The sequence below is a fragment of the Trichosurus vulpecula genome, chromosome 5, assembly GCF_011100635.1.
Source record: "Trichosurus vulpecula isolate mTriVul1 chromosome 5, mTriVul1.pri, whole genome shotgun sequence".
Taxonomy (NCBI): Eukaryota; Metazoa; Chordata; class Mammalia; order Diprotodontia; family Phalangeridae; genus Trichosurus; species Trichosurus vulpecula.
The window spans coordinates 187,014,712-187,033,621 of NC_050577.1; the positions used below are offsets into that span (position 1 = coordinate 187,014,712).

General features: G+C 37.6%; 1 pseudogene; it reads right to left on the minus strand.

The window, feature by feature from the left end:
- Nucleotides 1-1,219: 1,219 nt before the first annotated feature.
- Nucleotides 1,220-11,530, minus strand: LOC118851133 (annotated as a pseudogene).
- Nucleotides 11,531-18,910: the final 7,380 nt, after the last annotated feature.

Here is an 18,910-nt window from a genome sequence, read left to right on the forward strand (position 1 = left end):
TTCTGAGGTGGAATGATCCTACGAGTGGTGTTTAGTCCTCTCTTAGCCTGTGCTCTGGTCTGTGAGTAATCTCAAACACTGTTTTCTGCTGTGTAACCAACAAGAGGACTCCTTCTCTACAGCCACCATAAGTTCTGCCACCCCAGTGCTCCTCCTTCTGCAAGGACTGCTAACCATGACTGTGACCCAGATCCAAGCAGGACAAAGCAAGAGAATTCTGCCTCAGAGCCAGCAAAGAGATCCCTACAGTCCTGTTCTGATCAGCAACTTGATTCCCCACCCCCCACTGTCTGTGGGCCTGGACCTCTGGAATCATCCAGTGCTGCTACCACTGCTGCTGTTGCTGCTGCTGCTGCCAGTGCTGCTGGTACCTCTTCTGTACTGGGGCTGTGGCCAGACCATGCCCTTGTCTCACCTAGGTCCAAAAGAGTTTTCCTACTGACCTGCTAAGTTGTCTTTGGTATTTGTGAATTGAGAAGTATTAAAACTGCCACAGCTCAGTGATTCAGGCTGAGGCCATCTCTGCCCAGTATGCTCAGGCCTGGTCTGTTCTGGCACAGCACACACTGTGCTGTGCTCCTGTCTCAGCATGGTACAATAGACCCCAGCACCCATCTAGGCCATCTTAGGCTGGACACTTGTTTCACTCTGTTATTTGTTTGGATTCTATAGCTCTAGAATTTGCTTAGAGTCATTTTTACTGGTGTTTGGAAGTATTTGGGGGAGAACTCAAGGAATTCCCTGTTTTCTCTCCATCATTTTGGCTCCACTCCCCAAATATCTTGTATTCTTGTAAATTTGTCTCAGTTCTTTATATATTTGAGAATTGAAGCCTTTATCAGGGAAATTTGCTGTGTGAATTATTTCCAAGCTTTCTACTTTCCTCTAATCTTAGTCACATTGGTTTTGTTTGTACAAATGCTTTTCAATTTAATATAACCAAAATTATCTATTTTACATTTTGTAAAGGTATCTATCTCTTTTTTGGTCAGGAATTCTTCCCTTCCTTTTAAATCTGACAGGTAGACTATCCATTGCTCTTCTAATTTTTTATTTAAATTTTCCAAACAATTTTATTAAAATGTGCTGGGAGCACAGGGGCAAGCAGCATAAATGTATGAACAGGAAAAAAATCACATGTACAATAATTTCAAAAAGTGAAGTTTAACCTTAGAGATGGAGACTTGCCTATTCCAGACTTGCAGGGTTTCCACTATGGTTAAACCTCTATTAAAATTAGCATTAGAAAAAGAATACAAGAACTTTTGCAAAAATAATAATATGGCAAAAAAGAAAGGAGTTTGGGCTTCCTGCTCAGGCCTTGTCCTGGGTGTGCAATTAGGAAGGATGCTTGAGCAGTGGAGAAACATAGCTTCAGGGTGTAGGAGTAAAAATTATTTGGATTCTTCATCTGGCAATGGTTCAGAAAGCCCAGGGTCTCCAGGGCATCATTCTTAGACTCCCACTCCAAAAGGTCTGAGGAGCTTCTTTCACTTTTCCCTGAAAACACCTTCACCAAGGCAGGCCACTTCACTCCTAGCTCATTGCAGATCTTAAAAAAAATTGTCTTCAGTTAACCTCCACGGGTGCACTGAAGAAGTGCAGCATGTTGCTGGGGTGCTGGATCCTGTTCTTAGCTACCTGCTCTCGAGTAAAGAACAAACTGCTGCATGAGCCAGTAAAGTCTTTGTAGCTGCACCACCCATCTTCTAGCCCATAGAACTGGCCAGGCATGATGGCCCGTTTCTTGGAAAGGTACACATTCAGCTTCTGTCTAAACATGAAGTTATTGTTATGGTGAGTGATCGCTCTGTCCATGGCATAGCCATTCACCATCTCTACCATGGCAGCCCCCAGCTTGCGCTTCATGAACTTTACATCCTCCATGTTGCCATAGAGACAGAAGACACTGAAGACATGGTCACAGTTCATTTTAGACTGATCAAGGCCATACACCATCAGCACAGGGCTGTCTTGTGGGGGCCATACATAGGCAGTGGAGGAGGGGTGGCACCCATACTGAGGGCCATATCAGCATGGGCCCTAATGATTTCCCCCTTGGTAGGCCCATCTTTCTCCCTTCATAGTGAGGTGAGAGGACCCATACCCCTCATCATGTTAGTGGCTGTGGTACCCATCGTGAGGCCCTCCATATTCTGCAAGATGATCTCCCAGGAGAGGAGGCTGTCTCTGACACTTATTGGAATTGCTGCCAGGGTCACTTTGTCTACTGAGGTTGGGGTGAGTTTAGTCCCAGTTATCTTGACCATTCTTGAATACATTCAGATGTGTTGGCTTAGCATATTCAATCTTCAGAGTACAACAGCCAGAATATATATCAGCCCCACTGAGGGACGCTTTGGCTGGCTGAGTACACTGCACAGAGTCAAATACTATCATGGCTTGGACTCCATTCTGGTGTTGGCATTAACCAGCTCAAGATCTCCTCCTGGTTTTAAAGTGTTGCTTGCTGCTGCCTTTCTCAGTTGCTTCTGTTCCTGACATGTACTCTCCTTTTACCTGAGTCAGGCAGACCTTTCTTGCCAATCCTCCAAGTCTCCTGGCCGGAAAGACCACTCTACCTTGTCTTTCTTCTAGCTCTATTGTTCCAGGACTTGTTCTGGGTCACTATTTTATGGTTGTTTGGAGGTCAATATGGAAGAGCTATAGATATTTATTTACTGCTTACTCTGCCACCTTGGCTCCCTGAAGTAGAATTGACTAAATGACTACTAACTCATATTATTCAGACTAAACCTACAAGTGAGGATGTGAAAAGAAGACATTAAAGAATTACCTCTGATCCCTCAGGTGATTGCTGAAAAGAAAACTCTTCATTTTGGCTTTCACTCTTATTAAGAAGGCAAAACACAAAGAGAATCAAGAGGGTTTAATTTCAAGTGCATCAAGGTAGTAACATGACTCTAAAGTGGGGACAGCTTTTATAGGTAACTTTCAGATAATTCAGATAGGTCCACTTCAGTAAAAGAGGTTGGCTGCTTGAATCTCAGTTCCTCTCCAAGGAAGCAAGAACATGACAATTTGCAGGCAGTGGTAGATGATAAAAGAAAGAGATGATTAAAAAAAACCTACAGACTTGGTATCTCCTTGCCCACCAGAACCTCCCCAAACACTGACTGATAAACAGAGCTGGAAAGAATGGGTAACTGAGTCACCATAACTTTTTACAAGATCTCTACAACTCCATGAGAGATTAGTGTTCATCTAATTCAGACTCAGACTTTAAAATCTTTCTTTGGTGAAAAAGAAGACTAAAACATACAGCCAGAAGAAGTCAACAAAGTCAAAGAGCCTACATCAAAAGCCTCCAAGAAAACCGTGAACTGGTCTCAGGCCATTGAAGAGCTCAAAAAGGATTTGGGAAAGCAAGTTAGAGATGTAGAGGAAAAACTGGGAAGATGAATGAGAAGGATGCAAGAATACCATGAAAAACAAGTCAATGACTTGGTAAAGGAGACCCAAAAAAATACTGAAGAAAACAACACCTTAAAAGTAGACTAACTCAAATGGCAAAAGAGCTCCAAAAAGCCAATGAGGAGAAGAATGCCTTGAAGGGAAGAATTAGCCAAATGGAAAAGGAAGTCCAACAGACCACTGAAGAAAATACTACCTTAAAAATTAGATTGGAGCAAGTGGAAGCTGGTGACTTTATGAGAAATCAAGATATTATAAAACAGAACCAAAGGAATGAAAAAATGGAAGACAATGTGAAATATCTCCTTGGAAAAATCACTGACCTGGAGAAGAGATCCAGGAGAGATAATTTAAAAATTATTGGACTACCTGAAAGCCATGATCAAAAAAAGAGCCTAGATATCATCTTTCAAGAAATTATCAAGGAGAACTGCCCTGATATTCTAGAGCCAGAAGGTAAAATAGAAATTGAAAGAATCCACCGATCACCTCCTGAAAAGATCCCAAAAATAAGACTCTTAGGAACATTGTCACAAAATTGCAGAGCTCCTAGATCAAGGAGAAAATACTGCAAGCAGCCAGAAAGAAACAATTTGAGTATTGTGGAAACATAATCAGAATAATACCAGATCTAGTAGCTTCTACATTAAGGGATCAAAGGGCTTAGAATATGATATTCCAGAGGTAAATGGAGCTAGAATCAAAACCAAGAATCACCTACCCTGAAAAACTGAGTATCATTTTCCAAGGCAAAATATGGATTTTCAATAAAATATAGGATTTTCAAGCTTTCTCAGTGAAAAGACCAGAGTTAAATAGAAAATTTGACTTTCAAACACAAGAATCAAGAGAAGCATGAAAAGGTAAACAAGAGAGAGAAATCACAAAGGACTTACTAAAGTTGAACTGTTTTGTTTTCCTACATGGAAAGATGATGTGTATAAATCATGAGACCTCAGTGTTAGGGTAGCTGAAGGGAATATACACATACATATACATACACACACACACACACACACACACACACACACACACACACACACACATATATATATATAGATGGAGGGCACAGGGTGAGTTGAATATGAAGGGATGATATCTAAAAAAATAAAATCAAATTAAGGGGTGAGAGAGAAATATATTGAGAGAGGGAGAAAGGGAGAGATAGAATGGGGTAAAGTATCTCACATAAAAGTGGCAAGAAATAACAGTTCTGTTGGGAGGGAGGAGGGGGCAGGTGAAGGGGAATGAGTGAATCTTGCTCTCATAGGATTTAACCTGAGGAGGGAATACCATACACACTCAATTGGGTATCTTACCCCACGGGAAAGAAGGAGGAAAGAGAATAAAAAGGGGGGACATAGAAGGAAGGGAAGATAGGGGAAGGAGGTAATCAAAAGCAAACACTTTTGAAAAGGGGCACTGTCAAGGGAGAAAATTGGATAAAGGGGTATAGGATAGGAAGGAGCAAAATATGGTTAGTCTTTCACAAAATGAGTATTGGGGAAGGGTTTTGCATAATGATGCCCATGTGGCCTATGTTGAATTGCTTGCCTTCTTATGGAGGGTGGGTGGGGAGGGAAGAGAGGAGAGTATTTGGAACTCAAAGTTTTAAAAGCAGATGTTCAAAAAAAGTTTTTGCATGCAACTAGGAAATAAGATACATTGGCAATGGGGCATAAACATCTATCTTGCTCTATAAGAAAGTAAAGGAAAAGTGGATGGGGGGGAATGGGGTGAAAGAAGGGAGGGCTGATTGGGGAACGGGGCAATCAGAATATATGCCATCTTGGAGTGGGGAGGAGGGTAGAAATGGGGAGAAATTTGTAATTCAAACTCTTGTGAAAATTAATGCTGAAAACTAAAAATATTAAATAAATTAATAATTATTTAAACTAAAAAAAAAAGACCCTCTGCTAGCAGCCCTCCTGGGTGCTGGTGTTATTGTCCTTACATAGCCACAGTAGCTGCAAGTAACATTGTTACAAGCCAGAAACCATTTTTTTACTAGCATCAGTGAAAAAACTGAATATGTTTAGCCAGGATATGGGAAAACTTAAGGGGTATGTAAAGTTCCCTTCAATTATCTGAAAGATTACATAGAAAAGAGGTATTCAATTTGTTCTTTTTGACTATTCCAACAGAAATTGGATTAATGTATGAAAGCTAGAGATGCAATTTCCACTCTGTATAAATAAAAACATTCTAACAATCAGAATTGTGGATAATCATCTCTAGAGTTCTCAAAATGAATGTTGGTTGACCTCATGTAGGATGTTGCAGAGGGGCTTCCTATATAGAGACAGGTTAAATTAGGTTGCCTCTGAAGTCTGTCTCAGGTCTATGGTTCTATAATGTGTTGATACAAAGAGACAGGACTAAAAAATCACTTTTAAAATTTAAATACTTTATTTAGAACCAAAATTTTGGTAAGAATGATGAGACATATGAGCTTCTAAAATAGATTCAATGCGAATTTAACAATTTAGGCTACTATTGTTCATTGGAAGTTCTAATTTATTTCTACTTCAAGAGGGCTGTTGTGCCTGGACAAAGTGGTTTTTGGCAACTGAGGAGAACTTTAAACTGCAAACATCATATTGTCCATAAAAGGTCTTATTATCATTGACCAACTTATCAAACAGTTTATATGCTCATCATATTGTAGCTGAGTTGAAAATCAGCATTTCAAATGGTTGGAGCTTTTGTTCTCCAAAGTTTTCCTGTTCAGAGCATCATTCAAGCAAGAAAAATGAAACAGATTAAGGGGTTCAGCAATTTTCCGCATTGGAGTCTGTTCCAAAGATGGTGTCTGCTGTAACAAAGATCTGGATGGCATTTTAGGCAACATATCAACTGTGTTAGGAGAGCCACAATGCCATCCTCGTCTGTGGCTATGAGATAAGGATGCTGACTAATAAGAACAGTGCTAGGACAGGCACAAATGAGATTACTGTAAGAAGTCTTTAATTGTGCCAAAACTGAGGCTGACTTTTTTTGTCTCGAGCTGTCACAGATGGGAATGCTTAAAACATGAACACCACATAGCCTTTAAAAGAAAAAGTGGTGATATTGTGGTGCTGGCATGTACTTCAGGGGTGGGTGAAGGATGAATCAGTTTTCAAGGACAAAATATTATAAAATGACATGGAAGTTGGACTTACAGGAAAAAAAATCTAGGAGAATTCAACTTATTACAAAATTGGCACATTAGAAATTTGTACTCTCTTCAGCATTTTGGCAGAATCTATTTATAACAGATTTCATGTTGAGGATTGAGTCCAAAAGCTACTCCTCCTCTAATTGTAGATTGAATGTCCCTTTTAAAAAAGAAAATGAAGAAGAAAAGAAAGACAGGGGGAAAATCCTCTCCATTTGTGGATTATATGGAAATTTGAAAGGAATCAGCCCAGCAGGATGGATTAACAACTGTAAAATTTGGAAAGGATGTAAGGGCTGGGATTTCAGGCTCCAAGCTGGTGGACTCTGAAATTGTCACAGAGGTTAGCTCAGTCTCCAAAGGGGAGCCAGGCATCCTGTGCAAGAGTACCCCCTGTTGGTTGGTTGGCTAGAGAACATTGGCAAAGTTTACTGCAGCAGCTGTTCATTTAAACTTCTACCCAGAAAGTTAATGGAATGAAATCTAGAAGAGGAAAGAGTGGAAATGGGAAAGTATTAAAAGAGGAGTGGTAAATAAATTAGAAGAATAAATGAAGAGGATGAAGAAAAGTGTGGGAAGAGGCAGGTATATAATAGATAAATTCAAATACTCAATTCTGGACTGGTGCTAGCCTTTATCTAACCATAGTTTTTTGCCACATTTTTTTCTCTTTCAAGTTTTTAAATTGAAAATCTAATGACTCAATCTACCTTTCCTTAAAGCAGAATTAAATCAGAATTATTGGAGATACATGTTTGTGCCAAAAGAATTTCATTGGTTTTATTTCAACTATTTACACAAAAAGTTACTGGAATATTCCCCACTATACTCTGCCTGTATTATGTGCAGAAATGAAAAGGAAACAACAGTTAAGCATCTATTCATTCTGAACTTAGGTAACTTGCTGGAAATGCCCACATAAGAGCTAATTAGATTTTTTAAAACTACAATAGCAGTTGTCTATTTTAAAGACAATTGTTTGTTAGAAACTGAACTGGGAAAACAAAATCATTACACATCTAATCTTCAATTGTTTTCTGGTACTTTGTTTGTTTTGTAGGGGGAGATCCAGACATGGATCAGATAGGAAGAAAAGATCTCAAGGTGCAAAAGTCCATGATACTCTATCACTGATTCTCTCTGCTGTCTGGTCCCCACTCAGATACCAATATTCTTCTGTAACTCTCATTTGAAAATAATTTCCTCAAAAGAATGAAAGATGCTGTGTTTTTTTTTTTGACACTGGAATATTAACAAATGCTAGTAGAGATTGAGTTTGGTTTGTTGTAATCTTTACAGCAAGGATTCACTGGGGTTCCAAAAGGTTAATGAACCACTTGTGGCAGACCTTTCCTTCACATTTTAACTCGCTTTATTCCTGATAGAACCATTAACTTTTACACTAACCTTTTTACTTGTTACTGTTATACACATTCCACCTACTAAAGCTTTCTATTGATTTTTGCAAGTGAGGATCTATAAAATGTAGCTTTAAATATATGGTTTTTGCAAGTGTGTTAGCATCTACCAGCATGTGTGAAGATAAAAATTAATTTTCAGGTTTTATATTTTTCTAGTCATTCAAGCTTTTTCCCCCCATGAATCTATTTTAAATTATTATTTGTTTAATTTAAGTTTATGTGTTTCTTTCAAGTATATTTATCTAAAATAGAGCAAAAGACACAAACTTTACTCCACTCTTCTAAGTTCAGGGTTTCCAACATTATCAAATATAGATTGCATGTTTATGATTTTTTATACTAGGAATATTTGAGTAAATATAAAAAGAGATGATAACAGATAATGATAAATGTACAAAGAATATTTATCGATATGTGAATATCATTAAAATAAATTGATAACTTTAGATAAAATTACTTAAGGCCAATAGAAATTCATGAGTTATATCAACATGTTTAAAATAATATCATTGGTTTCAACTTAAGTGTAATTTTGGTTATTCCTTTTCCCTCATATCCAACATCCAACAAATGGCCAATTCCATAACAATCATGCATTAATCCTCTTTCTTCCACTTATATTGCCACTGATTTAGTGCAGGTTACTCTTACTTCTCACCTTGACTATTATATAATTTTCATAACACAAATTCCTTTCTCCACTCATTATTCTCATCAATCAATCCTTTACAGAGGTAGCAAAATAACTGTTCTAATATACAGGTATCACCATGTGGTCATTTCCTATTACTAGTATAAAATAGAAATTATTTTCTCTTATTACCCAAGATCCTCCATAATTTAGCTACAACCTTCCTTTTCAGTCTTGCTTTACTTTACGCTCCTTTATGTATTACAACCAGACAAATTGTCTGTATACTACCAGTTCCTTGAACTAAATCTATTATCTCTCACCTTTACACTTATTCATAGAATGTATTCCACCTCTTATTCAAGATTGTATCTTCTCCTCATCTCTGCCTTTATTCTCTCTCTTCCTTCAAGCCTTACCTCTGGAGTCACCTCATGAAACATTTTCAACCTCTTGGAAGCAGTCTCTCATTCCTAAAGTTGTATTTTTAATTCAAAAAACTAACCAATAGGTTATGAAAGATTTAGAACTTGCTGCCTTCATGTGTAAAAGGGCTTTTCTGCTACTCCCCATGCATGTAACAAGACTTTTTGCTAGCTCACTTGTATAAACCTTAGAGTATTGTGTACATGTGTGTATGCATGTGTGTGTGTGTGTGTGTGTGTGTGTATGTGTGTGCAGCTGGGCAAAAGCAACACACATATTGTGTGCTTTCAGGTATTATTGTGGAACTCAAGAATTTCTGCATATACCCTTTGTACCCAATAATATTGCATGAACCATTCAAAAACAATCAATATTCCAATAACATATTGCAAACCATTTAAATAACATTATCTTTCACATCAATTCATTATATCAAGAGATTTTCCCCATTTATAAAACCAGGGGAATTGCTTTCTGTCTAAACTTGTCTTTCAAGTTACACAAACATCAGTAATAATAGCTGCATCATTTATTAACAGGAAAGCAAATACCCTTTCCCAGATAATGGAATCACAATCCCATTAATCAGCTTATTCAGGAAGACACTCAAGAATTTTCCTCAGGACTTCCAGAAGCCAACATGGTGGAGAAAAGAGTAAATCATTCTCCCATATTCACCTCCAAACAACCACAAAATAGTCCCCCAGGAGGAGCGGAAAGATAAGGTGCAGCAGTATTTTAGCATGGGTGACTTCGTGTTTGCCAAGAAAAATCTGTATTACTTGGGTAAACGATGAGCTCAGTCCAGGACAGGAAGTGTCCCTGAAAGCCGGTAGCAAGCTGACCTCAACAGACTAGGAGGAGATTTGAGCCACAGTGTGGAGAAGAAAATAGTATGGCAGAAACTGGGTATAGAACAACATCTTACACTATATACCAAGATAAAGTCAAAATGCGTTCATGATTTAGGAATAAAGGCTGATACTATAAGCAATTTAGGAGACCAAGTAATAGTTTACCTGTCAGATTTATGGGAAAGGGAAGAATTCATGACCAAACAAGAGATAGCATTACAAAATGCAAAATGGATAATTTTGATATTGTCAGATTGAAAGGTTTTTGTACAAAGAAAGCCAATGCAACAAAGATTAGGAAGGAAGCAGAAAATTGGGAAAGAATCTTTACAACCAGTGTCTCTGATAAGGGCCTCATTTCTAAAATATACAGGGAACTGGGTCAAAGTTATAGGAAGACAAGTCATTCCCCAATTGAAAAATGGTCAAAGGATATGAACAGGCAATTTTCAGAGGAAGAAATTAAAAATATCTATAGTCGTATTTTAAAATGCTCCAAATCTCTATTGACAAGAGAAATGCAAATCAAAATACCTGTTAGGTACCACATCTCTCCTGTCAGATTGGCTAACATGACCAAACAGAAAATCATAAATGCCAGAGAGGATGTGGGAAAATTATAACATTGTTACATTGTTGCTGGAGTTGTGAACTGATCCAGCCATTATGGAGAGCAATTTGGAACTATGCCCAAAGGGCTAAAAATGTGCATACACTTTGACCCAGCAATTCCATTTCTAGGGCTGTATCCCAAAGAGATCACACAAATGGGAAATGGACCAGAATGTATAAAAATATTTATAGTGGCTCTTTTTGTGGTGGCAAAGAATTGGAAATCAAGGGGATGCCCATCGGCTGCGGAATGGCTAAACAAATTGTGGTATATGAATGTAATGGAATACTATTGTGCTATAAGAAATGAGATGCATATGGACTTCATTTTGATCTGGGAAGACTTATATGAACTGAGGCATAATGATTACAGACACGTGGTATCTGTAAGGACTAACTTTGATAGACTTGGATCTCCTCATCAATGCGAGGTTCAAAGACAGCTCCAAAGGACTCATGATGCAAAAAGCTATGTATACCCACAGAAAGAATTATAGGGTCTGCATGCAGATTGAGGCAAACTCTTTGTGCTCTTTTTCCGCCTCCTTTTTTGTTTCATTTCTTTTTTCTCATGTTTAATTTTATTGTTTATAATTCTTCTTTACAACTGCACTGTTATGTAAATAAGTTCAATGCAAAGATATATGTAGAGCTTATATTGAATTACGTGCCATCTTGGGTGGGGGAGGAGGAAGGCGAGGGAGGGAGAGAAAATTTGGAACTCAAAAACTTGTTGAACTGAGTGTTGTAAATTAAAAATTAAAAATATTTTTTTTTTAAAAAGGAAAATGCCAACATCAGTGTCCCCCTCTCCCACATGTTTAGCACAGTCAGGGAAGCTTTCAGACTCCACTGCCAAGAAGCACCACATGCTTCAGTGTAGCCTAGGGTGAACAGGCATCCTCTAGGGGCAAGACCTCCATATATTTTAGTGTAGCCCTGGGAAAATGCACAGAAAACCTACCTGGTCACAGTACACGCTAGTCACCATTAGGACCCCAGGTAAGCATCAGGAAAGCTGCCAGATCCCTCCAGCCTCCAGGCACCAGCATCTAAGACCCCAGCACACAAACTCAGTGACCAGCCCCTGGCATCCAGCAAAAGGAGCTTGGGACAGTGCCCCTTGTACCCTCAACTTGAGAGCTCAACTTGAAATGCAACAACATAGGCAAAAAAACATGAGCAAGAACCAGAAACAAATGTTGGCCATAGGAAGTTGCTATAGGGACAGGGAAGATAAAAATAAAAAAAACTTAGAAGATTACAACATTGTCTATTTCCCTACACCCAAAACCTTAAGGGGGAATATGAATTGGTCTCAAGCCCCAAAAGCATTGTTGGAGGAGCTCAAGAAGGATGTTAAAAGTTAAATAAGAGAGAAGAAAAATTGGGGAAAGGAATGAAGAAAACAATTCCTTAAAAAAATATAGTGGTCCAAATGAAAAAAACTCCAGTGAAAAACCAATTCCTTAAAAAGTAGAATTGATCAAATGGAAAAGGAGGTGCAAAAGTTAATTGAAGAAAATAATTCCTCAAAAATTCTAATTGAACAAGTGAAAGCTAATGACTCTAGGAGACATCAAGAATCAGTCAAACAAAATCGAAAGAATGAAAAAATAGTAGAAAATATAAAAAATGGCTCTGAACCAGTTCTAGAACGGCAGAACCCACAGAACAGCGGAGGGAGGCAGGGCTCCAGCCCAGGACAGCCCGGATGGTCTCTGGGTGAGCTCTATTCCACACGGAGCTGGGAGCTGGGAGCTGGGAGCTGGGAACGGAGTGGAGCAGAGCCCAGCCTGAGCGGCGTGGACGATCCGGACCGGAAGCCGGGCGGAGGGGGCCCTAGCGCCCTGAATACGGGAGCAGTTACCAGACCCCTCGACCCACAAACACCAAAGACTGCGGAGAAGGTTAGTGGGAAAAGCTGCGGGAGTGGAAGGAGTTCGCGGTTCGGCTTCCAGCCCCGGGGGCAGCGGAGGTGGGGCAGCTACAGCTGTTGTTACTTCCGGCCCCAGGCCCACCTGGTGGGGGGAAATAAGTGGCGGATCACAGCAGGGGTGCACAGCCTGCCGAAGATCTGAGCCCAGTCTGGACTGGGGGTCCTTGGGGAAGGAGGAGTGCGGCTCTGACAGAGCTGGCACCTCCCCCCCAAACGTAGAACATAGAGCTCTGTAATCTACAAGCAGTCATACCCCACTGAAAAACTCAAGGGTCAAGTTAGTTGGTTGGGAATATGGCCAGGACGCAAAAACGCGCCCAGATTCAGTCTCAGACTTTGGATTCTTTCTTTGGTGACAAAGAAGACCAAAACATACAGCCTAAAGAAGACAGCAAAGTCATAGAGCCTACAACCAAAGCCTCCAAGAAAAACATGAACTGGCCCCAGACCATAGAAGAACTCAAAAAGGATTTGGAAAAGCAAGTTAGAGAAGTAGAGGAAAAATTGGGAAGAGAAATAAGAAGGATGCGAGAAAACCATGAAAAACAAGTCAATGACTTGCTAAAGGAGACCCAAAAAAATACTGAAAAATACACTGAAGAAAACAACACCTTACAAAATAGACTAACTCAAATGGCAAAAGAGCTCCAAAAAGCCAATGAGGAGAAGAATTCCTTGAAAGGCAGAATTAGCCAAATGGAAAAGGAGGTCCAAAAGACCACTGAAGAAAATACTACTTTAAAAATTAGATTGGAGCAAGTGGAAGCTAGTGACTTTATGAGAAATCAGGATATTATAAAACAGAACCAGAGGAATGAAAAAATGGAAGACAACGTGAAATATCTCCTTGGAAAAACCACTGACCTGGAAAATAGATCCAGGAGAGATAATTTAAAAATTATTGGACTACCTGAAAGCCATGATCAAAAAAAGAGCCTAGATACCATCTTTCAGGAAATTATCAAGGAGAACTGCCCTGATATTCTAGAGCCACAGGGCAAAATAGAAATTGAAAGAATCCATCGATCGCCTCCGCAAATAGATCCCAAAAAGAAATCGCCTAGGAATATTGTTGCCAAATTCCAGAGCTCCCAGATCAAGGAGAAAATACTGCAAGCAGCCAGAAAGAAACAATTTGAATATTGTGGAAACCCAATCAGAATAACCCAAGACCTGGCAGCTTCTACATTAAGAGATCGAAGGGCTTGGAATGCGATATTCCGGAGGTCAATGGAGCTAGGATTAAAACCTAGAATCACCTACCCAGCAAAACTGAGTATCATGTTCCAAGGCAAAATATGGACTTTCAATAAAATGGAGGACTTTCAAGCTTTCTCAGTGAAAAGACCAGAACTGAATAGAAAATTTGACTTTCAAACACAAGAATCAAGAGAAGCATGAAAAGGTAATCAAGAAACGGAAATTGCAAGGGACTTACTAAAGTTGAACTGTTTTGTTTACATTCCTACATGGAAAGATGATGAGTACGATTCATGAGACCTCAGTATTAGGGTAGTTGAAGGGAATATGCATATATATATATGCATATATATATGTTTATGTGTATATATAAGTGAATGTGTATGTATGCATGTATCTATGTGTATATGTATGTATGTGTATGTATGTGTATATATATATATATGTAAAAGAAAGAGAGCAGACACAGGGTGAGTTGAGGATGAAGGGAAGATAGCTAAAAGAAATAAAATGAAATTAAGGGATGAGAGAGTAACTTACTGAGAGAGGGAGATAGGGAGAGATAGAATGGGGTGGATTATCTCCCATAAAGGTGGCAAGAGGAAGCAGTTCTAGGAGAGGAGGGGAGTGGGCAGGTGAGGGGGGAATGAGTGAACCTTGCTCTCATCAGATTTGGCCTGAGGGGGAATACCATACATACTCAGCTGGGTATCTTACCCCACAGGAAAGAAGAGGGAGGAAGATAAAAAAAAAAATAAAAGGCAGGGGGATGATGGAGTGGAGGGCAGATGGGGGTGGAGGTAATCAAAACAAACACTTTGGAAAGGGGACAGCATCAAGGAAGAAAATTCAATAAAGCGGGATGGGTTGGAAAGGAGCAAAATGTAGTTAGCCTTTCACAACATGAATATTGTGGAAGGGTTATACATAATAATACATGTGTGGCCTAGGTTGAATTGCTCAACTTCTTAGGGAGGGTGGGTGGGAAGGGAAGAGGAAAGGGAATTTGGAACTCAAAGTTTTAAAATCAGATGCTCAAAAACAAAAAAAGTTTTTGTATGCAACTAAAAAATAAGATACACAGGCAATGGGGCGTAGAAATTTATCTTGCCCTACAAGAAAGGAAGGGAAAAGGGGATGAGAGGGGAGGGGGGTGATAGAGGGGAGGGCTGACTGGGGAACAGGGCAACCAGAATATACGCCATCTTGGAGTGGGGGGGGGGAGGGCAGAAATGGGGAGAAAATTTTTAATTCAAACTGTTGTGAAAATCAATGCTGAAAACCAAATTTGTTAAATAAATAAATTGCATTAAAAAAAATTAAAAAAAAAAAAAGAAAATATAAAATACCTCATCAAAAACAACTGCTCCAAATAATAGATCCAAGAGAGTTAATTTAAGAACTGTTGGAATACCTGAAAGTCATGATCAAAAAAGGATCCTGGGCAGCATCTTTCAAGAAGTGATCAAGGAAAACTTCCTTGATATCCTAGAACCAGAGGATAAAATAGTCATTGAAAGACTTCACTGATAACCTCCTGAAAAAAAGATCCCCAAAGGAAAACTCTAAGGATTATTGTAGCCAAATTTCAGAATTATCAGGTCAAGGAGAAAATATTGTAAGCAGCTGGAAAGAGATAGTTAAAATATTGTAGAAACACATTTAGGATTACACAGGACAGCTTCCACATTAATGGATTAGGAGTTGGAATAAGATACTCCAGAAGACAAAGGAGCTTGGATTACAACCAAGAATCAAATACCTAGCAAAATTGATCATAATATTTCAGGGGAAAAGATGGCTATTCAATGAAATTGGGGACTTTCAACCATTTCTGAAGAAAAAAAGCAAAGGTGAACAGAAAATTTAATCTTCAAATACAAGACTCAAGAGAAGCATTAAAAGATAAACAGGAAAGAAAAAGACACATTATTCAATAAGGTTAAACTGTTCACATCTCTGCACAGGAAGATGATAGTTGTAAATTTTGAGAATATATTAGGGGACTTAGAATGAGTATACATAGACAGAAGATGTGGGTATAAGTTGAATGTGATGTGATGATAAAATTATTAATTAAGGAGCAAAAAAAAGGATTGTAATGGGAGAAGATGAAAGGGGAAGACAGAATAGGGTAAATTACACCACATGAAAAGGCGCAAATACCTATTACAGTAAAAGGAAAGAAAGGGAGGCAAGTATTATTTGAACCTTACTCTCATCATATTTGGCTCAAAGAGGGAAAAACATACACATTCAGTTGATTATAGAAATCTATCTTAGCCCATAGGGAAGTAGGAGGAGAAAGAGGAAGGAAAGGGAGAGGGATGGAATAGTAGAGAGGGTAAATTGATGGAGATGATGGTTAGAAACAAAACACTGGTGAGGAGGGAAAGGGTGAAAGGAGAGAGAAAAGTGTACATGAGAGGATAAGATAGAAAGACACAATTAGTAATCATAACTGCGAATGTGAATGGTATGAATTGTCCCATAAAATGGAAGCAGATAAAAAACCAGAATCCTACAATATTTTGTTTAGAAGAAATATCTATGAAGCAGAGAGATACACATGGAACAGATGGCTGGAGCAGAATGTATTTTGTTCCAGCTGAAGCAAAAAAAGTGGGGTGAGCAATCCTGATCTCAAACAAAGCAAAAGCAAAAATAGATCTAACTAAAAGAGATGAGGAAGGAAACTGCATCTTGCTACCACAGACAAAGAAGTAGTAATAATAATAAACATATATGAAACAAGTGGTATAGCACCCAAATTCTTAGAGAAAGTGAGTTACAGAAAGAAATAGAGAGTAAAACTATGCTAGTGGGGAACCTGAACTATCCCCCTTTAGAACTCAATAAATCCAACCAAAATTAAATAAAAAGAACAATACTTCTCAAAACTAGAGGAATCTAAAAAGAAGTTATGAGGTGAATAGAATTTTAGAATAGAAATTTAGATATAGTAGACCTCTAGAGAAAATGGAATGAGAATAGAAAGGAATATACCTTTTCCTCAGAGGTATAACATAGCTATAAAAATTGACCATGTATTAGGGCATAAAAACCATGCAATGCAATGCAGAAAGGCATAAATATTAAATGAATCCTTTTGAGATCATGATGCAATAAAAAATTATGTGCACTAAAGGTTCATGAAAAAATAGACAAAATTAATTGGAAATTAATATAATCCTAAGGAATGAGAGGGTTAAACAACAAATCATAGAAGAAATCAATAAGTTCATCAAAGAGAATGACAGCAGTAATACAACATATCACAACTTATGGCATGTAGCCAGAGAAGGTCTTAGGGGAAATTTTATATCTCTAAATGCTTACATGAAAAAAATAGAGAAAGAGGAGATCAATGAATTGGTCATGCAATAAAAAAGCTTGAAAAAATCATACTAAAAATTCCCAAATAAATAGCAAATTAGAAATTCTGAAAATCAAAGGAGAGATTAATAAAAATGAAATTAAGACAACCATTGAAGTAACAAATAAAGTAAGAGCTGGTTTTATTTAAAAAAACAATAAAATAGATAAACCTTTTGTTAATTTGATTTAGAAAAAAGGAAGAAATAAAGCAAATTACCAATATAAAAAAATGAAAAGATGAATTCAACAGCAATGAATAAGAAATTAATACAATAATTAGGAGCTATTTTGCCCAACTGTATGGCAATATATCTGACAATTTGAGTGAAAGGAATGAAAATTTTAAAAAATATAAATGTCTTACATGGACAGAAGGGCAAATAAAATATTTGAATAACCCCATTTCAGAAAAAAAAAAAGAAATTTAATAAGCCCTCAAGGAACTCCCTAAGAAAAAATATCCAGGGCCAGATGGATTTGCAAGTGAATTCTACAATACAGTTTGAAAACAATTAAATCTAATTCTATATAAACTATTTCAAAAAATAGAGAAAGGAATCCTGCTAAAATATTTTTATGGTGCAGATATGGTACTCATACCTAAACTGGGAAGAACTAAAACAAAGAAAAAAAATCATAGACTAATTTCTGAATGAATATTGATGCCAAAATTTTAAATAAAATATTAGCAAAAAGGTTATAGCAATTTATCATGATAATAGGTGAGATTTATACCAGGAATGCATAACTGGTTCAATATGAGGAAAACTATCAGCATAATTGATCATATCAACAACAGGATTAACAGAAACCATGTGATTCTCTCAACAGATGTAAAAAAAGCTATTGAAAAATACAACACTCATTAAAAATATGAGAGAGCATAAGAATAAATGGAGTTTTCCTTGAAATGATAAGTAGTATCTGCCCAAAAGTATCAGCAAACATTATATGTCAAGGGAATAATATAGAAGAAATTTCCATTCAGATCAGGGTGAAACAAGGAGGTCCATTATCACCATTGTTATTAGAAATGTTATCTTCAGTCATAAGAGAAGAAAAGAAATTGAAGAATTAGAATAGGCAATGAAGAAACATAGTTATCACAATTTGCTGATGATATGATCATATACTTAGAGAATCCTAGAAAATCAACTAAAAAAACTACTTGAAATAATTAACAAGTTTAGCAAAGTTGTAGCATATAAAATAAATCCACATAAATCATCAATTTTTCTTTATATTACTAAAAAAAAAACCCAACAGGAAATGATAGAAAGAAATTCCATACAAAATAACTGTAGACAATATAAAATATTTGGATGTCTACCTGCCAAGACAAACCCAGGAATTATATGAATGCAGTTACAAAACACTTTTCACGCAAATAAAGTCAGATCTCAATAAATGGAAAAGCATTAGCTGCTCATGGGTAGGCTGAGCCAATATAAAAATGACAGTTCTACCTAAATTAATTTACTTATCCAGTGCCATACCAACCAAACTAATACCAGTTATTTTATAGAGCTAGAAGAAATAATAACAAAATTTACCTCTAAGAACAAAAGGTCCAGAATATCAAGGAATTAATGAAAAATGCAAATGAAAGTGACTTAGTCATACCAGATCTAAAACTATATTATAAAGTGGAAATCATCAAAACTTTTTGGCACTGTGCAAGAAATAGAGTTCTGCATTAGCAGAACAGGCTAAGTACACAAGACACAGTAATAAATGAATACAGTAGTATAACATTTGACAAACTCAAAGACTCCAACTTCTGGAATGAAAACTCACTATTTGACAAAACTGCTGGAGAGATTGGAAAATAAAATGGCAGAAAATGGGCAGAGA